The sequence below is a fragment of the Halichoerus grypus genome, chromosome 6 (assembly GCF_964656455.1).
Source record: "Halichoerus grypus chromosome 6, mHalGry1.hap1.1, whole genome shotgun sequence".
NCBI lineage: Eukaryota > Metazoa > Chordata > Mammalia > Carnivora > Phocidae > Halichoerus > Halichoerus grypus.
In genome coordinates this window covers 174,026,419-174,047,612 of record NC_135717.1, presented here as the reverse complement: position 1 = coordinate 174,047,612, position 21,194 = coordinate 174,026,419, and the positions used below count along the sequence as shown (strand labels likewise).

Below are 21,194 nucleotides of genomic sequence, written 5' to 3'. Positions count from 1 at the left end.
GTCCCTGTTGGAGTGGTGTCGCCAAATCACATCGGATGTGGTGGGTGGAAGCTCAGTGCCCGCCCCGCCCCCCCAGGCTGCAGGGTGGCGCTCCATCAGGACGAGGCTTCGTGAATTTGTGCCTTTTTACGAGCTGTTGCTGCTCCTTGGAGGTACTCAGTTCATCAGCATCAGAGGTCCCACTTAACGGCTGGGAAACTGAGTCAGGGTTAAATCATGGAGCATCGGCCAGGGAGGGGCCAGGGCAGGAATTTCCACTCACATGGAGGGCTCCGACGCCTATGTGGCTAAGGTCGTCCCAGCTCCACCGTTAGGGATGCTTTTCCCAGTTCTGCTCTGTGCTCCCCCAACATTCACTGCTACCCCTCAAGTGTTCAGGTCCCTTCTGCCTCCCAGCCTTGGCCTAAGGTGGTCTTACTCCCTAAAATGCCTTCCCAGGCCCACCCTACTATGGGCCCTGGGGAGGACTCAGGGCCAAGGAGCTGGGTGCAGGGTCCCCAGGCCCAGGCTTGCATCTCCCCTGAGACCTATGTGGGCCCCTTCACCTCTCTGAGCCTCCCTGACTCAGTTTCTGTGTCCATAGAACGGGAATAGATTTGAGTCCTTCTAAGAGCTGTGAGAGGGTCAGTGAGAGGTAACATGAGAAAAGCCTTTTCAAAATAGGAAAAGCTTTCAAGTGTGTCATCACCAGTCTGCCCCAGGGCCTTTGCATATACTCCCTTGCAGCTCATGGGAGTGTAGATGAGGGTTTCTCCCCTTCAGCCAGCCTTGCAGAGCCCAGTAGCCAGGCCAGCCAGAGCCACAAGTTGGAGTGGGCTAATTCTTCTCCTTCTTCTTTTTCTCCTCCTCCTCCTCTTTCTTCTTCTTTATTATCATCATCATCATCACCATCATCATCACTCACATGATGGGCCAGGCTTAGGCCACGTAGCCCTCCTAGAGGAGTGTGTGTTCTGGTTACCTGTCTGGGGGACGAGGAAACTGAGCTGGGCAAGGCCAGGAAGTGGTTGAACTGGGATTCAGCCCTGCAGCCATGAGAGTGCTGGCGTCAACCATGGCGTGGCCCACCGGGGAGGAGGTGGTGACCCGGGCCGCGCAAGTGCCTCGTGCTTGGCCCAGCCCAGCTGCGTGAGGCCACCCTCTCCCAGATCACTCGCCCTGGCTGATTCCCCTGGGGCTGAGCCCTTGGCCACCACACCAAAACCTGCACTTTCTGGAGGCTGAGGGGTATGGATGGGTAACCCATCAACACCCACTGTGAGGCTTTTGCGGCTCTTGTTCTGCTAACCCAAACTGTGGCTGGAAATCTTGGCTCTGTCAACGAACACTGGGCCCCCCTGAAATTCTGGGCCCTGGCATCTGCTGGGTCCTCAGTGTGGCCTCGGCGTGGCATCACATTCCTCCTGGCCCCTGCATCCACGTCACGGGACACCTCTGAGCCCTGCCAAGTCCCCAGGGACACTATGGCCTTCGACCTCCTTCTCCTCTCCCCCCTCACATGACAAACTCCCTCCTTGGCCCACACTTTCCTGAGGCTCCTCTGAGCACTCTCCTCCTTGACCGGGCCTTGACATGAGCCCAGCTCCAGCAGAGAATCCTGCTAAGCCGCTTTATCAAAGATCCCCCAGTCCCTCATCCCCCATCCTTGGTGTCTAAGTCCTTGACCCTTGGGAAGAATGCTATTGGACTATTTAGCAGGAATCCCCCAACCCCTGATGTCTAATCAAGGCCCTCTTAGTAATTTTCCATCCACTGACCCCTCACTCCACTCCATGGTTATAAATCCCCAGCTGCCTTTGCTGTATTTGGAATTGACTTCAATCTCTTGATCTTGTGCAATGGTCTTGACCCCTATAGAAATAGTCCTGAATAAAGTCTTCCTTGCTGTTTTTAGCAAGCATCTGGCACAATTCTTCTCTTTAACTTCCCCACCCCCCTTAGCCTCCGCCAGTCTGGCCATCCTCCCCCAAAGCTGCTCACCCCTGAAATCTTACTGTGTCTTGGTCTACAGCAAGTGTGGCATTCAGAGACCCGACTTCACTTCCCAGCTCCCCTCCCAGGATGGTGCTCCTTATACCCTCATCCACGTCTATAAAATGGGTAGAGAAAAGAGAAGAAACCACACACATACACCACAGAAGGCAGGTCTCTGAGCAGAACAGGTGCTCAGCGAACATGTGTTTCTTTGTCCTTCTCAGGCTCCTGTTTATAAGATGCCTTAAATCTGCCAGCAAAGACTCCACACCGCCGGGATATTCTGTCTTCCAACGGGGGAAATAAAATCCCAGGTGGCGGGCGAGCGGCAACTCTCAGAAATGGTGACATCTGCCCAGCTCTGCTTCCCTATTTATCTCTCTATTTCGGTGCTCCAAAGGACAGGCAGGTGGCCAGCCGCAGAGCCAAAATTGAATAAAAGAACTGGGAAGGTATTGGACAGTCCAGGCTCAGCCCCGGTGGGGTGTGGATCTTCAGCAAGACTGGCTTGGTATTTTGTTTTCCCCTCCACTGGAAGAGCAGGGCAGGGAGTCAATGAAATATTTCAGGTGTTTGTCAGGAGTTTTCGTTCTCTTACCCCAGGCAGGCAGCTCTCTTGGAACTGGCTGGAATGTTACCCACTGGAGGGCCTTGCAGGCAACCTGCGTCTTTACCTCGATTGGCTTAGAGGGAAGGGCCTGGGGGCAGTGAGTCTTAGCAAATGTGACACCCAAGCTCTCCTGGGGGACTGGCGAGCTTGTGTTTGGCACGCAGGGTCACAGGTTGAATAGGTGCAGGAGCTGGGGCCAGAGGCATGGATTCCCTTGCTTTTATGCCGACTTCAAACGTCCCCTGCTCCATGAAGCCTTCCTTGCATCCACCCCCCACCCTAGGCTGGCTCAGGGTCCCTCATCGGAGCCCGAATCATGCCCCATTGCATTCAACGTAGCTCCCTCTTTGGGGACAGATGTGTCTGAGCACAGAGGTGGCAACAATACATCTGAATAAATGAAAGCATGACTACCTGGAAGTCTTTCCCCTCTCTGACAGGCAGCCCCCTTGCCTGCACACCGTGGCGTGCAGAGACCCAATTGCGAGGCGCTTTTATCCCCACAAGGGCCAGCTCAGACCTGGAAACTGACAGCTAATTACAATAATACTATTAATATAACAACAATAAAAATAACCACCACACTCCTGCTACACCAATTACTGAGCCTTACTACGAACCAGGTGCATGTCCCAGTGTATGTTACTGAAGGCTCGTGACAGCCGTGGGAGGTGGGTATTATTATCCTAATTTCTCAAATGAGGAACCAGAGACTCAGAGAGCTGACTCCCTTGATGAGCGAGGGCGGCCCTGGAGCCGGTGGGAGGGGGGGCTGGAATGGGCACGCAGGGGGGTGTTGGGTCATGTGGTTAGTGTCCCGGGGCTGCTGCTGAGAGGACCGCAGATGGGGCAAGGGGAGGGGGCTTAAGACAACAGGAATTTATGCTCTCGCAGTTCTAGAAGCTGGAAGTCTGAGATCAAGGTGCTGGCAGGCTGTGAGGGAGAATCTGCCCGGGCTTCTCTCCCTTTCTGGGGGTTTGCTGGCAACGTGTGGCATTCCCTGGTTTGTAGACGCATCCCCGGATCCCTGCCTCTTGTCTTCACGTGGACTTCTCCCTGTGCACGTGCCTGTGTCCAAATTACCCTTTTTATAAGGACGTCGGTCATTTCGGGTTAGGGCATACTCCAGGATGACCTCATCTTAACGTGATTAATCATATCGGCATCAATCCTATTTCCATGTAAAGTGCCACATTCCGAGGTACGGGGTGTTAGAACTTCAAACTATGAGTGCTGGAGGTCAAATTCAACCCGTAACAGTGACTCCAGGGGGGACTCCGGGAAACTGGGCCAACCATGGCATCAGTGAGGTCAGGCTGAGTGCCAGGTGGGCACTGGGGACAGGCCAGTGGGAGGAGGGGATGATGGAGGCACTGGGGACACCAGTGTGCCTGGGGAAACCAGCAGCTGCTCAGGAAAGTGCTGCCTGGGTTCCCCATCAGGCAAATGGTTCCACGGCCCCCCACCCCCATCCTCAAACCATAAACCCTTGCCCCTCCCCCAGCCCTCAGATCTGGACCCCCATCACCTCAAGAACCCTTGGATCTGTTCACTTCTCACAAATAAGCAAGTACATATATACTATAGCAGATGGCAGTGAACACCTCAGGGGGAAAAGTCGAGAAGACAGGTAGGAAGTGTCAGGAGGGGAGGGGGCTTAAGTGTCAGGAGGGGAGGGGGCTTCAGAGAGGCATGTGTGTCAGTGGAGGCAGGCAGGAAGGAGGAGGCCAGGGGGAGGGGTATTGGGGGACAGCAGAAGTAGCTGGTAAGCAGGGCCAGCCAGTACAAAGGCCCTGAGGCAGGTGTGTGCATGACACATCCCGGGAGCAGCAAGGAAGACAGTGGAGTGGAGGAAAGAAGCAGGTGGGAAAGACGCAGGAAAGGTGGTCTGGGAGATGGGTGGGTTACCTCGTGTGCCCCTGGCCCAGGAGGCAATCCCTGACCCAGGCTGGTTCCCCTCAACTTCCCCATCTGATGGTAAGAGGAGCCTCAACGTCGGAATCCCAACCCCGAGTCGCACCCAGGCCCCCAGGCCTGTCCTGCCTGCACGAGCCCAGCTCCCAAATCAGCAAAAGCAAATAGTGAGTGGTTGTCATGATAGAAATCACTTTATATAACAATATCATGAAACCCTGGGGAGGAGCAGGGAAGAAAACCCCCAGAAATAATGAAGTAAAGACAACGGACTCGCTATGAATAGAAACCCCATTTGCAAAAACCGCAGAAGGGATCACAATATTTCCAAATCTTCCCATGGCTTTGCTTTAATTGCCGCCAAGCACCGCTTTCTTCCTGATGCTTTAATCAACCAATTTAGATGTATTACCGTGCTTGACACAGGCTTGATTTCTGATAAATGAAACAAAAATATTAAGAACACTGGCACAGTTGGGAGCAGCAGGCCTGCTCCCTGCCCATGGCCTGCCTAACATTTCTGCAAAACGTCCCCGCTCGTTCAGCAAATCTTTGCTGAGGGCCTACTGTGTGCCAGGCCCCCAGAGGCACAGCAGAGAGCAAGCAGATACATGAGACACCCCTCCTGCCGTGTTGGGGAACTCCCAGATCAATGCAGTATTTGTAACAACATGACAAAGGAGCAAGGTGCCCAGATAGGCAGGAGGTGCTTCAGCCAAGACAGAACCGGGAAGGGGGAGTCCTCCTGGGGAGGGAGGGGCAGGGGGAGGAGCAGCAGGGGCAGCAGAGGCCTTAGTGAGGGAGCTGACATCTTAGAAAAGATTCCACGGAGTGAGCCAGTTAGCTGTGTGGGTCTCTTAGGGCAAGAGCATTGCAGAGAAGGGAGCTGACCTTAGCTCTGGGTGGGATGGGGCCATGGAGGGAACAAACAGGTCTCTGGGGCTGCTGGCTGAGAGTAGACTGGGGGGCAGAGGGGTATTTGAGTTACAGCTCTGCTCCAAATATCTCAACTGTGTGATTCTGTGGTCCTCAAACGACCTGGAAGCTTCCGTGGGGCTCAGGCCGGGGGTCAGGGAGACAACAGTGCATTGAAGTTTACAAAGTGGTTCTCCCGACAGCTCTGCAGCTGGGTGTTCTTGGACAAGTCAGGCAACCTCTGGGTGGCTTCTGTCTAATCACGGCGTGGCCCGGCTGGCTGCCATGAGGTGTAGGTGAGGCAGTGGGTGAGAATGTGCCGGACCAAATACAGGTGCTCTCTGCATTCTGAGAAGCACCCTTATGAGTCCTGTGGCCATCACTGACTGGCCCAGGCAAGTCCTCAGAAGGGGATGGGATGGACATGCATCCACAGAGCACCTGCCACGCACCTGTCTGGAGGCACAGGGAGTGGAGGTGAGGGGTGGGGCCACCTGAGCGCTCCACAAACAGAAACTTAGCTGCAAGCAGTGGGTCCCTCATTAGGTCCCCAAGGCCAGACTTGGGGCTGGGAGGGGACACTGCCGGGCTCTGCCCACGGTCTACAGACCTCCATGCGGCATATCCACACAGGTGCCTCCAGGTCCCTGAGACCCAGAACGCAGGCCCAGGTAGGAAGAAGCCCCCCCCCCCACCCACACACACCCTGATGGGCAGACCTGTGTGCTCACCACTAGCTGAGTGCAGCTGGGGAGACTGTAGGAGTCACCCACCCGCTCTGAGCCCCAGGCTCTTCCTCTGTGAGTCAGGGTGGCCGGAAGAGCCCAGCAACTTGGGCAAGTGACTTGCACGACTGGAGCTCTGGGCAGGATAGGAAACATGTGTTCGCTCCAATCACGGCCTCTGCCTTGTCCTCTCTGGCCTCTAAGACAAGCCCCCAGCCCTCCAGCCACATTCGGAGACCAGGTCCACCCCGTCCATGTTCACCCAGCCTGTAGCTTTGGCTTTAAGTCCATCCTCCCACCCAGCGCTGGGGGGCCGGGACTGGGAGGATGCAGGGCCGCCATCATCCTGTCCTGCCTCCTCCCCTCCCTTGCCTGTTGGGACAGTGGAAACCTGGGAGGGTCCCCGGCAGCAGCCTGGCAGGCTCACATATGATTTTAGCTCACAGTCTACACAGCGTGCCTCTGCTGGCCCCAGATCCAGATAAAACCCAGCGTCATGAACCCAGGCCCCTGGCCCATGTATGTGTGAATCACTGCTTTGATATCCCCAAAAGTGGAGCACCAGATTATACTTGATAGCCCCTAGGAATGGGGAGCTCTCTACCCAAGGGGACCATCCCTCTCTGCTCAGCTAGCTGGGGCTCTTCCTACCAATCTGCCCACAGGGTCTCCCCGTGGTCCCGGCCCTGCCCCTCGGAGACACAGAGCATGGCCATTTCCTCTCCTCACCAGCTCGGCCCTGCGGGGGTCATCCATTGTGCCCATCCCAGGAGGAGGCACGATACTAACACCAAGCACCCACTATGCGCTTCAGAGGCACCTACTGTGTGCTACATTTGTGCATACCTCACACCACAGCACCATGCCCCCATAATGGGCCACGATCCCTATTTTATAAAGGGTGAAACAGGCTGGGAGAGGTAAAGTCACCGGTCTGAGGTCACGAAGACTGTGAGTGGCTGATCTGGGGTTTGGCCCTAGGCTCTCAGGTTCCAGAGCAATGCTCTGGGCTGTTAGGTGCCCATATAGAATCCGGCAGCCACGGCAACAGTGTGCACTTGGCAGAGCTGGAGGGTGGGGGTGGGGGCCCTGGGAGGAACGTCTCCACTCTCTCCGGCAGGGTAGGGGCTGTGGACCAGCTCTACCTGCTGAAGCAAGGGTGTGGCCATTTCCTCACCGGGGGACCGCAGCCTGGAGGACAGGTGTCTTGCTGAAGGTCACCCACCAGGAAGCGGCAGAGCCAGGGTTCAAACACCTTCCCGTCCTCCCAGCGGGACCTCAGCCCAGCAGCCAAGCGTGGGCTCAGCACTTTCGGAGATGAGGACTCCCCCCTTCCTCTGGTTCCTCTCCTCTTCCAAACAGCTAGCAGGGCTCAGCCCTGCGCCCAAAGATGCCAGGAGCAGCTAACCCCTCTGTGGGCGGCCGGGTCCTTTCGCCCCCACTGCACGCAGGGCTGGGAGGGGCGGCTGCCCCGGCTATTCTTAGCTCCCGGGGCCCACAGGCAAGGTCACCCTGCTGTCCCGAAAGAGAAGGGACTCAGATTTGGACAAGTTGACAGAGTGCCTGGTCCCCGGGCTGCCCTGCTCCGGAAGGCAAGGGCCGTTCCTGGTTCAGGGACTGGGCCGGGGCGGGCAGCCAGGTGGAAACCCAGCCCGGAGGCAGATACGCCGCTCCACCGAGCGATCTGCCTGAGCCCCGGGGTGCCTGTGTTCACTGATGTGTTCTGGGGCACCCAGGACGGCGCCTGGCACCTAGAAAAGGCTCCCTCGATACTCATGGAATGTGTTGATTGATTAATCCGTGAAGGAACCCTGATCCCATTTTTGAGAACCATACTATCTGGTGGGGGAAGGCAGTGGTTTCAGGAAGGGTAGTCCTAGTCTACAAAGCACCGTCTACACGTCAGCTGCCGCAGGACAGACAGCCAGACCTCAGTCCTCGCCACAACGACACAGATCAGAACTCTTGCTTATGCTCACATTACACACCAGGACGCCGGCCGTGGGGAAGCCAAGGGTCCCCAGGCAGTGACTCCAGACCCCAGGCTGGAAACCATCTTGAAGCTGGCAGGCTAGGATGGAGCTCCAGAGGGAAAGGCCAGCTCACTGGGCCCTGAGGTGGACAGTGGGGACTGGCATTCTAGAAGAGACAGCACGTAAGCAATGATCCGGGAGCCTGTCGTGGAGAAAACCGGGGACCTTTGGCGTATCCGCAGTGGCTAGCTATGAGATGCTGGGTGCACCAGGAAGGCTGGGAGTTGGGGGGCCAGGGGAGGGCTTGGGGGCAGGCAAGAGGCAGGATGAGGGTTGTGCTTTGGCGAGAGCCCCTTGGCTGCCCTGGGGAGGGGGCACGGGAGGGGCCAGGACCACTAAGGGGGGCTGGGGCCCGGTCCAGCAAGAGTGGGTGGGGGCTGAAGTCAGGGGTGGAGATGGCCTCAGGTCTCCCTGACAGCTGGAAGAGGGAGGAATAGCACTGGAGGGAGGGAGGCAGAGACGAGAGGAAACTAATTACATGGTGGGATTAATCACAGCACCTTTACGGGGAGGACTTCACACATCATTATCTGCCATGGGATGAGCAGCTTGTTTGGGGTGCAGGGAGAATTAATTAAGGTTGGGGATGCCTCGGAGAGCTGCGGACAAAAGGTGCGAGGCAAGTGCCAAATGCGCTTATTAATAAAATATCGGCGCCAAGTTGAAGATGCGGCTAGACTGTGTGCTGGGTGTCCCGGGGTGGGGGGTGGCTGGGGGGGCCGTCAACCCCGCGCTTCCTCCCAGGCCAGCCCTCCGGAAGCTCCTGGTGGTGACAGAAGCACAGACAGGCAGGGTCATTCAGGGTGACCGGGGCTGTGATGGGCTCAGGGAAGGCTTCCGGAAGGAGAAAACAAGTGACTGCGTCGTCAAGGATGAGAAGGAACCAGACACACAGTCCAGCAAGAGAAAACAAAGAGCTGGAGGCAGGTGGCATGCAGTAAGTTCAGGAAAGATGAGAGGCGGAACAAGCCTTGGCTGACTCTGTGGCAGGAGATGGATCTTGGTGGCATGTCCTGAAGGCAGCGGGGAGCTGTAGAAGGGTCCTGAGCAGGAGAATGAAGCTATCAGATGTGGTTCACACAGATCCCTTTGGCTCCCAGGGGGCCAGAGAATGGAGTCAGGGAGGCTGCTGTCTACTGCATGAGTCCAGGCAGGAGGGAGTGAGGCTTGAGCTGGGAGGCACCAGTGCGTACTAGGGCGAATGGCCGAGAGGCTGAAGCCAGAGGACCCTAAGGGCTCTGCCCAATGAAGCCAACACCCCTGGGGACGGACTGGTGAGGGCGTGAGCATTGTCAAGGGCAGAGTTCCCACACAGATTGGCCTCTCTGTCAATGGCACCAATCCTATCCTTCTCTGGGAAGGACAGACGCAGGTTCAAATCCCAGCTTGACCACGTCTTAGCTGTGTGATCCTGGGCTTGTCACTTACCCTCTCTGGGCCTGTTTTGTCAGCTGTATACAGAAATGCAAAGAAGCAGCTCCTAGGATGGTAATGAGGATGCAGGGAGACCATCGAAGGGACACCGGGGTGGGGGGGGCACAGAGCACCCAGTAAGTGGAAACCCTGCCTTGTTTCGGTCAAGCACATGCTTACGGGGCTGATGCCGTGGGCCCCCTCGGGAAGGGAGGAGAGAAGGCACACTTCCTGCCCCCAAGCAGTTGTCAACTTAATTCGAGAGAAAAGGTGGATCTTCATCTCAGAGAGGTCAGGTGACCTGTCCAGGGCCAAGCAGCTGCCGAGTGGAGACTCCTTCAAACCACCGTTCTACAAGACAGAGCTTCTGAGAAGGGGCCCCCTGGGCAGTGAGGCCCTCACAGTTCTGCCCCAGGGCCTGCCTCTCACAAGTGGCATGCCCTCGGGCCCTCCCATGACCTCGCTCGGGCCCCCTCCTGCAGCTCGGACAAGGGGGGGCGCGGGGGCTGCCCCCACGCCCTACATTGTCTCTAAGTGCAAACGTGGGAGGAGTGCAGGGAGCTGAGGAGGCCCTGCATGCACATGCCAATTATCCGGATTATCACTGCTGTTGTGATTCCTCCGGGGCCTGCCCGAGGGGAGGGCTGGGTGTGGAAATTAGGCCTCCGCTCGGGGTGCTTGGCTCAACCTACCAATTTGCATCATATGAATCCTCGTCCTCTGCGTTCCGGGTTGGAGATGCTGGTGAGACACGGGAGCCCGAGAGCCACCAGCCATAGCAGAGCCGGAACCCGGAAAGAAGCAGGAACAGGGGCTCCTATCAGCCAGATGCGTGCCGGGGGCAGACCCGCTGGGGATCTGAGGCCCGGCTGGAGGTCCCCCACCGTCCCCAACGCAGCCTCTCTGCCTTCTGTGGGGGGCCTGTGCCGTGCTTCCTGGGAGCCAGGCCTGGGCTGAGCTCCCCGCCGTCCCCCTGCGGGAGCAGAACCAACTTGCCCAAGGCCACCAGCGGGCACTGGGGGAGCCAGGATTCAGGCCCAGGGCACGCGGCTGAGCGGCCAGAGCTCTGCGTCACAGTGCGTCCCTCCCCGTCTAAGTTCCCCACCCGCGAGACCATCATAATGACCGAGGACGCTGGCCCCGAAGCCCCAGGCTTGTCGTGACTTAATACACACCATGCCCCGAGCACAGCCTGGCGCGACCTGAAGGCAGGTTCTCATCGGTGACGTAGACAGATGAGTAAACTGAGTCCCTGGGCGCTCTCGTTTTGCAGTTTGGAAGGTGCAGTTGGGTATTGCCCACCAGCCCTTCCCAGCTCCTTCTGCCCCCTTGCGGCAGACACGCTCCTGCCCCTCCCCGCCCCCACCGCCCCTCCCCGCCCCCCGCCCCCCACCCCTGCGGCAGCTCCTGCGCTCCCAACTGCTGGGCATCTGCAGGCTCCAAGCTTTAGGGTCTGGGGCAGGCAGATCTGCAAAGGCCACCTTCTGGAGTCTTGCTGTTCTCCCGGGAGCAAGGCCCACTGCTAGAATCAGTGCCCCCAAGCCTGAAGCAGGGGCTTCGCTGCTGCCTTCTGCGTCTTTTCATCCCTGTGCTGAATTTTCTGAAATGTGGGATTTGCCGCTGTGCCTGACTCTACTGGCTTGCATCTGCCTCATGTCCACATGACCGGCTACCGGGGGGCGTACTGAGCGAAATGGAAACACTTGGGAACATCTGGGTGCCGTGGCTGAGAACAGGGAGCCATCATGATCCGTCACTGGCGTCTGACGAGGGACCAAGGCAGTCCTCTGCACGCACACCGTTGCCCACGGAACGTGGGGGGCAGGGACACTCGTAGGGATGTGGAAGGACATGGGTCAGAACAGGGAGGGCCTTGGGTGCCAAACTAGGGACTCAAACTTCACCCCAAAGGCGTAACCACAGAAGGGCCACAGGCAATGGGATGGCTAGGTCAGGGTCATGTTGTACAGAGACCGCCCCGGGGGTCTGCAGCGGGAGGATGGCTGTAAGGATCCTCACCCCATAAAAATTAAGTAAGTAATTGGCCTGAGTGGTGGCTGAGTATATTGGTATATACATATATATAAATTGGTTTTTCTATTAGCACTTAATAAATGCAGCAACTTAAAACAGCGCCCATTTATTATCCCACAGCTCTGTAGGTCAGAAGGCTGGGTGGGCTCAGCGAGTCGTCTGCTTGGGGTCTCACAAGGTAGAAATCAAGGCATCAGCCAAGATGGGCCCTTATGGGGACACTCTGGGTGACTTTTTGAGGGCTCCTTCAGGATGCTGGCAAAATGCGGTTCTTGGTGGTCGCAGGACTGAGGTCCCGTTTCTTAGTGGCTGTGGGTTGGGGGCGGCTCTCACCTCCTTGCCCTGAGACCTCCCAGCTCAGCAGGAGCCTCTCTCCGGGGGACGCTTTTCACACTGACTTCTCTTTGGCTTCCTCTTCTAACACCAGCCGGGAAAACCCTCAAGTTTTAAAGGGCTGCTGTGATCAGCTTAGGCGGCGGATTGTCTCCTTATCTGAAGGTCAACTGATTAGTAATCTTCATTATATCTGTAAAACCCCCTTTGCCACATAATGGAAACTCAGAGTAACACCAGGCGGGGAGGTGGTGGGACCGGTTTAGAACAGGCAGATAGAAGCCAGGTCTCTTCTGGGCTCTCTGAGTGGTCCTGCCAGGCTCCCTGCCGGGGCCAGAATAGAAACTGTGCTCACCCCTTGTGACCAGGAGGGAGGCAGGCAGGAGCGGGGAGGAGCGGGAGGCCAAGTGGAGGCCGCCCGGTGAGCTTATGGCCCGGCGCACACAGCACTGGTCCGTGTCACCGCCGCGCCCCTGGACCCGGCGACTCGCTCACCGCCTCCGGGCTCCCGGATCTCCAGAACGACAGTCAGCCACGGCAGTGGCTTTTGCACACCGAACACCTACTATGTGCCTGGCTCTGAGTCGTCAAGACTCACGACATTTTCCGGATGAGCCAACAGGCCGAGAGCGGGGCCCAGGCAGCGCAAGCTCAGGGCGGCCCTACCGACCCGGCCCTGGAACCCCAGGGAGGCAGCAGCTTTTCTGCCACACGGGACTCCCCTGGCCAGTTGGAGAGCATAAGCAGCAAGGTCCCAGGATGGCCGTGATCTGACTGGCCTCCCCGCTCCCAGGGGTCAGGGCTGGGAGGCAGAGGCCTGGCTGCTGGCCCGTTCCTCCACCCCTCCAGGGGCTTGTGTCCTCTGAAAACAAGGGTGGGATGGACTTGATGCGCCCCCCCAGGACCCTTCACAGTGCTTTGTCCAGAGGTGGAGGCAGCATGGTATTTCAGCCCCTTTGGATGGAGAAGGAAACAGGCTGCAGGAAGCGAGAGACCTGCCCATCACCCCCAACCACTCCACAGGAGGGACCAAGTGGCTAGATGGTCCAGAACCTAAGCCCCAGATCAGGCCAACAGTTCAAATCCTGGCTTGGCCACATCCTCCAGGGATGACTCTGGGGTTGAGGTTTCAAATGTCTCTGAGCCCCGGTTCCTTGTTTTGAATTCGGGAAATAGGGGCTTGGGGGCAGAACCCTAAGATTTTGAAGAGGAAAGAGGGACTTGAGGGGCCATCGGGAGGGCAGAGCCTGCTCCCCGAGGGAGGGGGGAATAAGGGGAGGTGGTGCCGAGGCTGGGGGCCAGCTGGTGGTGCTCACACTGGGGCCCCTCCCCTTGCCCACCGCAGGGGCTCAGTCTCCAAGCGCCTCACTCCCTCCCAAAGGAGGCTCACTGTACAGACCTCTGCTGAATGCCTCATGTCCCCAACTTCTAATTAAATGGCAGTGATTTTGACGTGGCAGGTGATCTTCTCAGGAGGCCTGGCTTTAAATTTAGCTCCCTCCCCAGCCAGCCCTTTGCAAAGGCTGCTCTTCACGGAGAGAGTGTGAGTCATCCCCAGGCCTCCCTCCCGCCCGCCCTGGTGAGCGGCTGCGTTTGCGGGGGAGAAAGCCTCCCGAAGGCAGAGAAATAGTAAATAGGGATGGTATTAAAGGCCACCGTGTCTGTGCAGCTCGACACACAGTAGGTTCAGAAATGGGGAGTCTGTGTAATTACCTGCACATACCCCTTCACCTCTCCCTCCCCCAGCCTGGACCCCCAGGGGGGCACAGATATTTGTGCTCTGGGTACCCGGATGGCAGTATGCACGCTCCAGCTCACCTAGCCCCCAGTGGCCCTCGGAGCCCACTCCTCCTGCTCCTGCAGATGCAAAGCCGGCTGGCTGGAGCTCTGAAGCCTAAAAATGCTCCCCACCCCAAAGATACCTTCTTGCGCCCTAGCCCCTAAACTTGGGGATGTTACCTTATATGGCAAGAAGGAAAAAAAGGAGCTTTGCAGATGTGATTTAGGAAGGGCTTTGAGATGGGGGATGATCCTGGATTATCAGAGGACCTCAAATGCCATCACAGGGGACCTTCTGAGAGGGAGCAGAGGGGGGTCGGACGCACATGGAGGAGCAGGGCACACAGAGAGACGGGCAGATGCTGGCCTTGGAGGCTGGAGTGACACGGCCATAAGAGAAGGATGCTGGCAGCCACCAGGAACTGGAGCGGTCCTCCCCTCGAATCTCAGAGGGAGACAGCCCCGTGGACACCTGACTTTAGCCCAGTGACTCTGATTTTTGGCTTCTTGCCTCCAGAACTATAAGGGAATAAATATGTGTTGTTTTAAGTCACCAAGTTTGGGGTCATTGGTTACTGCAGCCATCAGAAACCAGTGCATAGGAGTTGGGAGAAGTGAATGAACTTGCCCTCTGTCCCACAGCTGGTGAACAGCCACGATGAGCTTCAAGCCCCAGTCCGACCAGTGCCCCCAGCCCATGCCGTTCCCTGCCCACTCAGGACCCCCTGGGAGAACAGAAGGGACGTTGATGCAGATCCAGTACCAACGAAGTTGCCAGGCGCTCATTTAACCCTTATGTTGACCCTTTGAGGTGGATAAAATCATCCCCATTTTGCAGATGAGGAAACTGAGGCCCAGGGAGACAACCTCGCTTTGTCCAAGCTGGGGGAGCCAACTGTGGGGAAGGAGAAGGTGCAGGCAGCCCCGCGGGCACACAGTAGGTGGGTAGTGGAGCTTTGAGGCTGACTAGGGAAACCCCAGTTAGTGGCCTCAGTGTGGCTGGAGCTTGGGGCACCTGCCTGCAGAGCAGGCTGGGAAGGCAGGCTGGGCCCCCCGTGCCAGGAAGGGGTGATGGTGTTTGAGTGGGTAGAAAATCGGGGTGGATGGAGGTCTAACATCCTGAGTCATCACCTGACTGGGCTGTGAGCCTCTTGGGCGCAGTGAGCTCATCTCATCTCTGGGTGTCTCGCACCAGACAAGGGACAGGCCCAGAGCCCTGCTCGGTGACCTGAAGGGGGAGGGGAGACTGTTCTGAACCTCAAGGCTTTCCAATATACCCTGAACATGCCATCCCCAGGTACACACACACACACACGTGCACACATACACATACGCACAAATACCACACACACACACACACAAACACACACACACACACACACCACTCTATACAGCCTCAATGACCCCCAGGACACAGCCTCTGGCTACAGAGGACAGACTCCTCTCAACCTGAATACCACCCCCATGAGCTCTTAGGCCTGTTTCTTAACCTTTCTTGTCCTTGGTTTCCACCATAACATGGGGTGACCACGGACCGCTCTCGGGAGGGTCGGCAGGTGCCAGGTGAAGTGCGTCCCGCATCCTGCCTCATTTAATCCTCGTAAGATCCCGGAGGGAGGTGCTGCTGCGATCTCTTTAGGGAAGAACAACTGCCCCAGGTGGAGAGCCTGTGATCAGAAGTCAGGGGGATCTGGGCTGCAACCCTGCTTCTGCCTCTTGCTGGCTGTGTGGCTCAGGGCAGGTGTCCTAACCTCTCTGAGCCCCAGTTGCCTGCCTCGTCTGTAAAGAGGGGAGGACACCACCCAGTGCTGTGGTGAGAAATAAATAAAATACTGTGTATAAAGTGCTCAGCCCAGTTTCTGGTGAGGTTCAACCCATGTCTGTAACCATGAAGCCAGATCCAAGGATGGGAGAGCCCCGAGGCGTTGGCACTGGGGGGACTGACCAGCCCTCTAGGGCACTCGAACGCACTCTCCCTCCCCAGATGACCAACTGGTAGCCATCCTCATCACTACTCCCTCTGTGGGGTCCCTGCAATGTTCCCCCACATTCCCTACCACCGGAGGTCAGGGGGCCTGGGACAGAGGAGGGTGGGGAGACCGGCTTACTGAGGTTGGCTCTCTGACTCAGGGCCACGGAGAGCGCCCAGGACACCCAAATGGGGGGGGGGGCAATAGGAAGTAGGGGCTGCTGGGGAGGACAAGTAGAGACAAGGACTGGAACAGGAGAGGGGAGCCCAAGCAGGGGTCACAGCGGTCAGGGAAGTTGGGCATTGCCCGTGGGAAACTGAAGAGAGCATCCTCTCTGATGTGATGGATCCCCTCACCCAAGCCTGACCCTACCACTGAGCACCCTCAGCCTGACCCTGCCACAGAGCCCCTGGGGCCTGGTCTGCCAAGAAGGAATGCCTCCCTTGAAAGAAGGGCCTGGGGAGGGAACCTGCCCCTGGCGAGCCTCCTGCGGCAGGAGGCCACACGTCTGCCAGGACAGGGTCCACCTGGCAGAAGGGGGTCTGTGTTCCCGTAGGCAGGGGCCGGGAGCACCTGGAAGGAGGCAGGTGACTGCGGGGGGGGGGGGGGGGGCTGGGGAGACAGGGATCAGAGGGGTGGGAGAGAGGCAGAGAGAAAGGACAGGAGGGAGGCGAGAGGGGAGGGAAAAGTAGAAAGGAAGGAAGGACGAAGGAGAGAAAGAGGGAGGGAAGAAAAGACGACAGTGAGAAGAAAGAAGGAGCCACAAAAGGAAAGAGAAAGACTGCGAAAGAAAAAGCAAGAGGAGGAGGAGAGCGAGAGGAAGCGGGAGAGCGCGCGAGAGGGAGGAAGGGAAGGAGGGAGGGTGGGGGGAGAGGGAGGGAGAGAGAAAGAAAGAGAGAGAGGGAGAGAGACCGGCGAGCGCGAGAAAGAGGGAGAGCGCGCGGGAGGAGGAGGGCGGGCGGGAGAGGCGGACGCCGGCGCTGGGAGAGGGGGAGCGCGGCGCGGCGGCGAGGCCAGGACGGCTGGGAGCCGCGAGCGCGGCGAGGGGGCAGCAGAGGGCGCGGAGCGAGCGGCGAGCGGCAAAGAGTGAAGTGGCGGCGGCGGGCGCGGGGCCGGCGAGCATGAGCGCGGTGGCGGCGGCGGCGGCGGGCGCGGCGCGGGGCGCGGGGCCGGCGGGCGGGCGGGCGGCGCGGGGCGCCCAGTAGCCGCGGGCGGGCGGTGCGGGGCGCCGGCGGGCCGGGCGACGGGCGTCCGGAGCGCGAGCCGGAGTCCCAGCCGGAGCCCCAGCGCCGCGCCGCGCCCCGCGCGTCTAGGAGCCCCCGACCCCCCCACCCCCGGGCCCCCCGAGTCCCCGCAGCCCCCGGGGCCGGGACAACTGTTGCGGCGGCGGCGGGGGCACCGCGGGGGCGTGGGCGGCCCCGCGCCCCAGCAGGCGGCTCAGCCCCGCGGGCGCCGGCTCCCGGCGGCGGAGCGAGGAGCGAGCGGGCGGCGGGCACGAGGTGAGCGGCGCCCCGGGGCGGGCCGGGCTGGGGCCGCGCGGGGGAGGGGCGCGCCGGGCCGGGGTCCGAGCGCCCCGGGCAGGGGGGGCCGGGGGCGGGGCTCCGGGAGGGGGAGGGTCCCGGCGAGTGGGGGGGCGGGGTCTTCGGCGCCGGGGCTCCGCCGAAAGGGGTGCGGGCGCCCGGCGCGGGGAGGGCTGGGCGCACTGGGAGAGCCGCGTTGGGTGCTTCGGAGGGAGGGTCCGGCGGTGCCTTGGAAAGGGGCCGGGGACGCCGGGCGGAGAGTCTGGGGGCGGGAGCCGCGTGGGGTAGCCGGTGCTCTGGCGTTCGGGTCCGCGCCAGGGCTAATCAAGGTCGGGGTCGCTGAACCTTGGGGAGGAGGCGGGCCCGGGTCGGAGGAGCAGTCCGGAGCGCGTCGTGCCGGTACGAGGCAGTTGGGACCGGAATGCTCGTCCGAGGTGGGGACCGGCGTCCGAGGACCTAGTCCCGGAGCGCAGCGAGCCGGGAGCCCCGTGCGCGCCGGACAGAGTTCCGGAGGCACGCTGGGGGGGACCCAGCCGGTTCCGGGGGCCCCAGCTGGGCGGCGCGGGCGACCAGGAAGACCCCCTCCAAGAGCGCGCCCCTGGCTCCCCGCCTGCCGCGTGGCCCCAGTGGAGCCGCCGCCGATTCCCGGGGCCGAATCAATATTGATCCCGCGCCTGGGGCCGGGTGGCCCGGCGGCGGCCTCCGAAGCTCACTAGCGCGAGCGGTTGTCATGGCAACGAGACCCCAAGCGTCTTCAGGTTATATTTATTCTAATTATTATTATCATTATCAGTATTAGTATTTGTTAAGTCAGCTGGAGGGAAAAAAGAAAGGAAGAAATGCCAGTGCGCCCTGGCGCCTCCAACTGTCCTCACTTTGGAGAGAGCTAGTGTCGGGCTGGTGGGCCAGGCCCGGAGGTCGGTGTGGGTGGCGGTCTGCACCCCTGGGGCGATGGGGCCAGGGAAGGGGAGTTACATAATCTGCCGTGGGAGTATGTCTGTATGCTTCTTTGTGTCTACCCTCCCTCTCCCGGCCTCTCTGATCCCTTGGCTTAGTGACTGCTCCTGCCCAAGGAACCCCAGAGCTGGATGGGGGGAGCAGAAAGTGCTTGGCACCAGGAATCACAGTGGGTGGCCTCTAGCCCTCTCTTCCCTGGCTGGGTGACCTTGAGCAAGGTGCTTGACCTCTCAGAGTCTCTGTTTCCCCGTCTGTAAAGTGGCACGGGAGCCCTTGCCACCTCTGAAGGTTGGTGGAGGTTGCACTGAGCAGGGCCTGTCAGTTTCTGATGGTGTGCTGTTGGCTCTGTGACCCCAGGCAGTTTCCTGCCCTTCTCTGGGCCTCAGTTCCCTAGTCTATAGAATGAGGGCCTTGACCCCTGTGGGTCTACAACATCTTCAGTCACTGGTGTCCTGTGAATCCCACGCTGGGCTGTGATTGAAATGCTGTTGAGCCAGCCAGTTAGGCCCTATTCAGAGCCAGACTAAGGGGGGGGGGTCCCTCCATCATCCCTTGTTTCTTCACCTGTCAGATGGTTTGAATGTGACCAGGAAGCATGTGGCCCCGCAGGACATTTCACCGACAGGCAGTCTTCAGGGTATGGTTGGAAATGGTTTTCAAAGCAGAATCACAATAAACCCTGGGCCCCTGGTGGCAGCTCAGGACAATCCCCATGCTGGTCAGGGTTGTCCAGAATTGGGGGGTTCCCCCAGCCCCTGAATCTGTGGCTGCTCGGGGCAGGACAGCCCCCTGCGAGCCATCCGTCTCTCCAGAGAGGCTGTCTGCTGTGGCTGTCCTGACGGGGGGTTGAGTGTGGAGCGGGAGGTGGCCAGAAAGTTCCCTGGAGCCAGGTGGCCCCTGTACCTCGGGGCTCAAGGTGAAAGCCCCAGGTAGGGGGTACTGCCAGTTTCTTTCATGTCACCGTCACCCGGGGTTCCTGGCTCTGTCTCAGGCATCTGGGAGGTAGTGGACTGACGGGGAGGTGAGGAGAAGCAGTTCAGCTTGGAGCTGCGTGTGTATGTGAGAGTATGTGGACATGCTAGTGTGTGTGGCGTGAGAGTTTGTAGCACCCATGGTGTGCGTGTAAATGTGTGTGGTGGTGTGACTCTGTGAGTGTGTGTGTAAATGTGTGCGATTGTGATCGTGTGTCCCACCCCCAGTCCCGAGCCACCCAGCCCGAAGCCTGTCTGGCTGGACGGGAGGGGTGGGGGCAGGGCCAGCGCTGCTCAGACTTTTGTAGGGGAGAGAAAGGGGGGAGGGAGGCCCGCCCCAGGGAGCCGCTGAGAGCCCCTCCCTGGTCCCGTTAGCCATCCATCCATTCATTCCTTCACGCAGACTGCCCAGCGAGCCCCCGTCGCTGCTGCTGAAGGGCATCGGCTCTACCCTTGGCAGCTCTTGAGAAAACAGCCCCTAACGAGCCAGCAGGGCTGGAGCCCTGCCTGGGGGAAGCCGAGGCAGTGGGGGCGCAGGTGGGGAGGGTCTGCCCCAGAGAGCCCGAGGAGGGGTGCCAGGAGGGCCTGGTCCAGAAGGCAGGCCTGAAGCAGCCAGAAGGGAGGAGCAGAAGGTGTTCTGGGCAGAGACCCTCTATGGGTGATGATGCAGATTGGCCTGGGGGGGGGGGGCGGTGGGCTGCAGGACTAGGGGGACAGGCAGCAGATGGTGCTGCCATGCAGCCCTGGCACCAGGGAGCTGGACACCCCCCGCCCCCCCTCCCCCGGCCTGGGGGAGGGTTCAGAAGCAGGGGTGGGGCGGCAAGGAGGGGAGGATGGGTGGGTTTGGAGCTCGGACACTTACGTGGCCCACGGGTGGGAACCCATGGTGGGGGTGGGCAGAGGGAGGGGTAGTTTGGAAGACAAGAAGATGGATCTGGTTTCCAACTCTCTGGGACAATCAGCCAAGCCCTCGACAGCCCTCCCCGCTTCCGGCCACACTGCGGGAGACGAGTGCCTCATGGCCAGGCCCTTGCCTTCTAAGAGAGGGAGGGAGCAAGCAGACACCAGTTCTGGCCGCTTCACCCGCCTGCATATGACAAATGACTTTGCTGACACACGGGCAGGATGGCGCCTCCACGGCACTAGGCTAGCATCTGGTGGCGGGGGCCAGAAGGCCTACTACGTGCCAGACCTTGTGCTGAGCAAGCCCCAAGCCCCAACACCCCCTTAATCCGCACACCATCTGCGTGAACTGGTCATTATGGATGTTGTTGTGCAGACAAAACAGCCTCAGAGGGGTTCCGAATAACCCACTGGGATCCTGCTCCTAACCAGTACGCCGCTCCGCCTGGAGCCCGGCCCTCACACACCGTGCTGTGAGCTGCTGCGGGTCAGGCTCTCTGGAGACTCACTTCCGAGACATTGTTCTGGTTCCCCGGCTCTGGACCGAGCCAGAGCGTGGCCCATCTGATGCTCAGGGTGATAGGTATCACCTCCCTTCTTGGGGACACTCTGCCTCTGTTAACACAGCCTCTGTTGGTTTGCTTCTCCCCAGGCTGAGTCACACAACAGATTCACATTGATCCTAGGATGAACTAAGAGCCCCATCCCCAGCTCCCTCAAAAAGTGGCTTTTCCCAGCCCAGCTGCTCTTTCTAGAAGTTACTGAAATCCTAGTCAACCTCTAAGAACGGGAGGGCCATGTGTCCTAAACATTCTTCCATAAGGTGGAGTCCTGAACATCTGGAGCCCCCAAAAGCGAGAGGGTGACCAGAGGCCTGGGTCACGGCCTCCTGGGGACAGCAGGTGCCACCCACTCTTTTGGTTTTGGCCTCACTCCGCACAAAGCCTGACAGGAAGGAAGTTCCCTCTCCTCCTCTCTCCATCCCTCTCTTTTTTTCCTTCCTGACTTCCTTCCTCCAGCTCACACATTCCTTGACCCCTTCTCTGTGTGTGACCCCCACTGGGGATATAGAGAAGATCCCAAAGCCCCCTCAGACCTGTCCTCATGGAGTCCCTGCCTAGGGATGACCAGCGCTCAATTTGT

General features: G+C 59.4%; 1 protein-coding gene across 1 annotated transcript in view; it reads left to right on the top strand.

Annotated features, from left to right (window-relative positions):
• Positions 1-17,162: 17,162 nt before the first annotated feature.
• SHISAL1 (shisa like 1) overlaps positions 17,163-21,194 on the top strand; it is a 73,458-nt gene continuing 69,426 nt past the window's right edge. The window contains exon 1 of the mRNA XM_036084083.2: positions 17,163-17,199. The gene's annotated coding sequence lies outside the window, so the exon portion shown is untranslated. The remainder of the gene's footprint in view (positions 17,200-21,194) is intronic.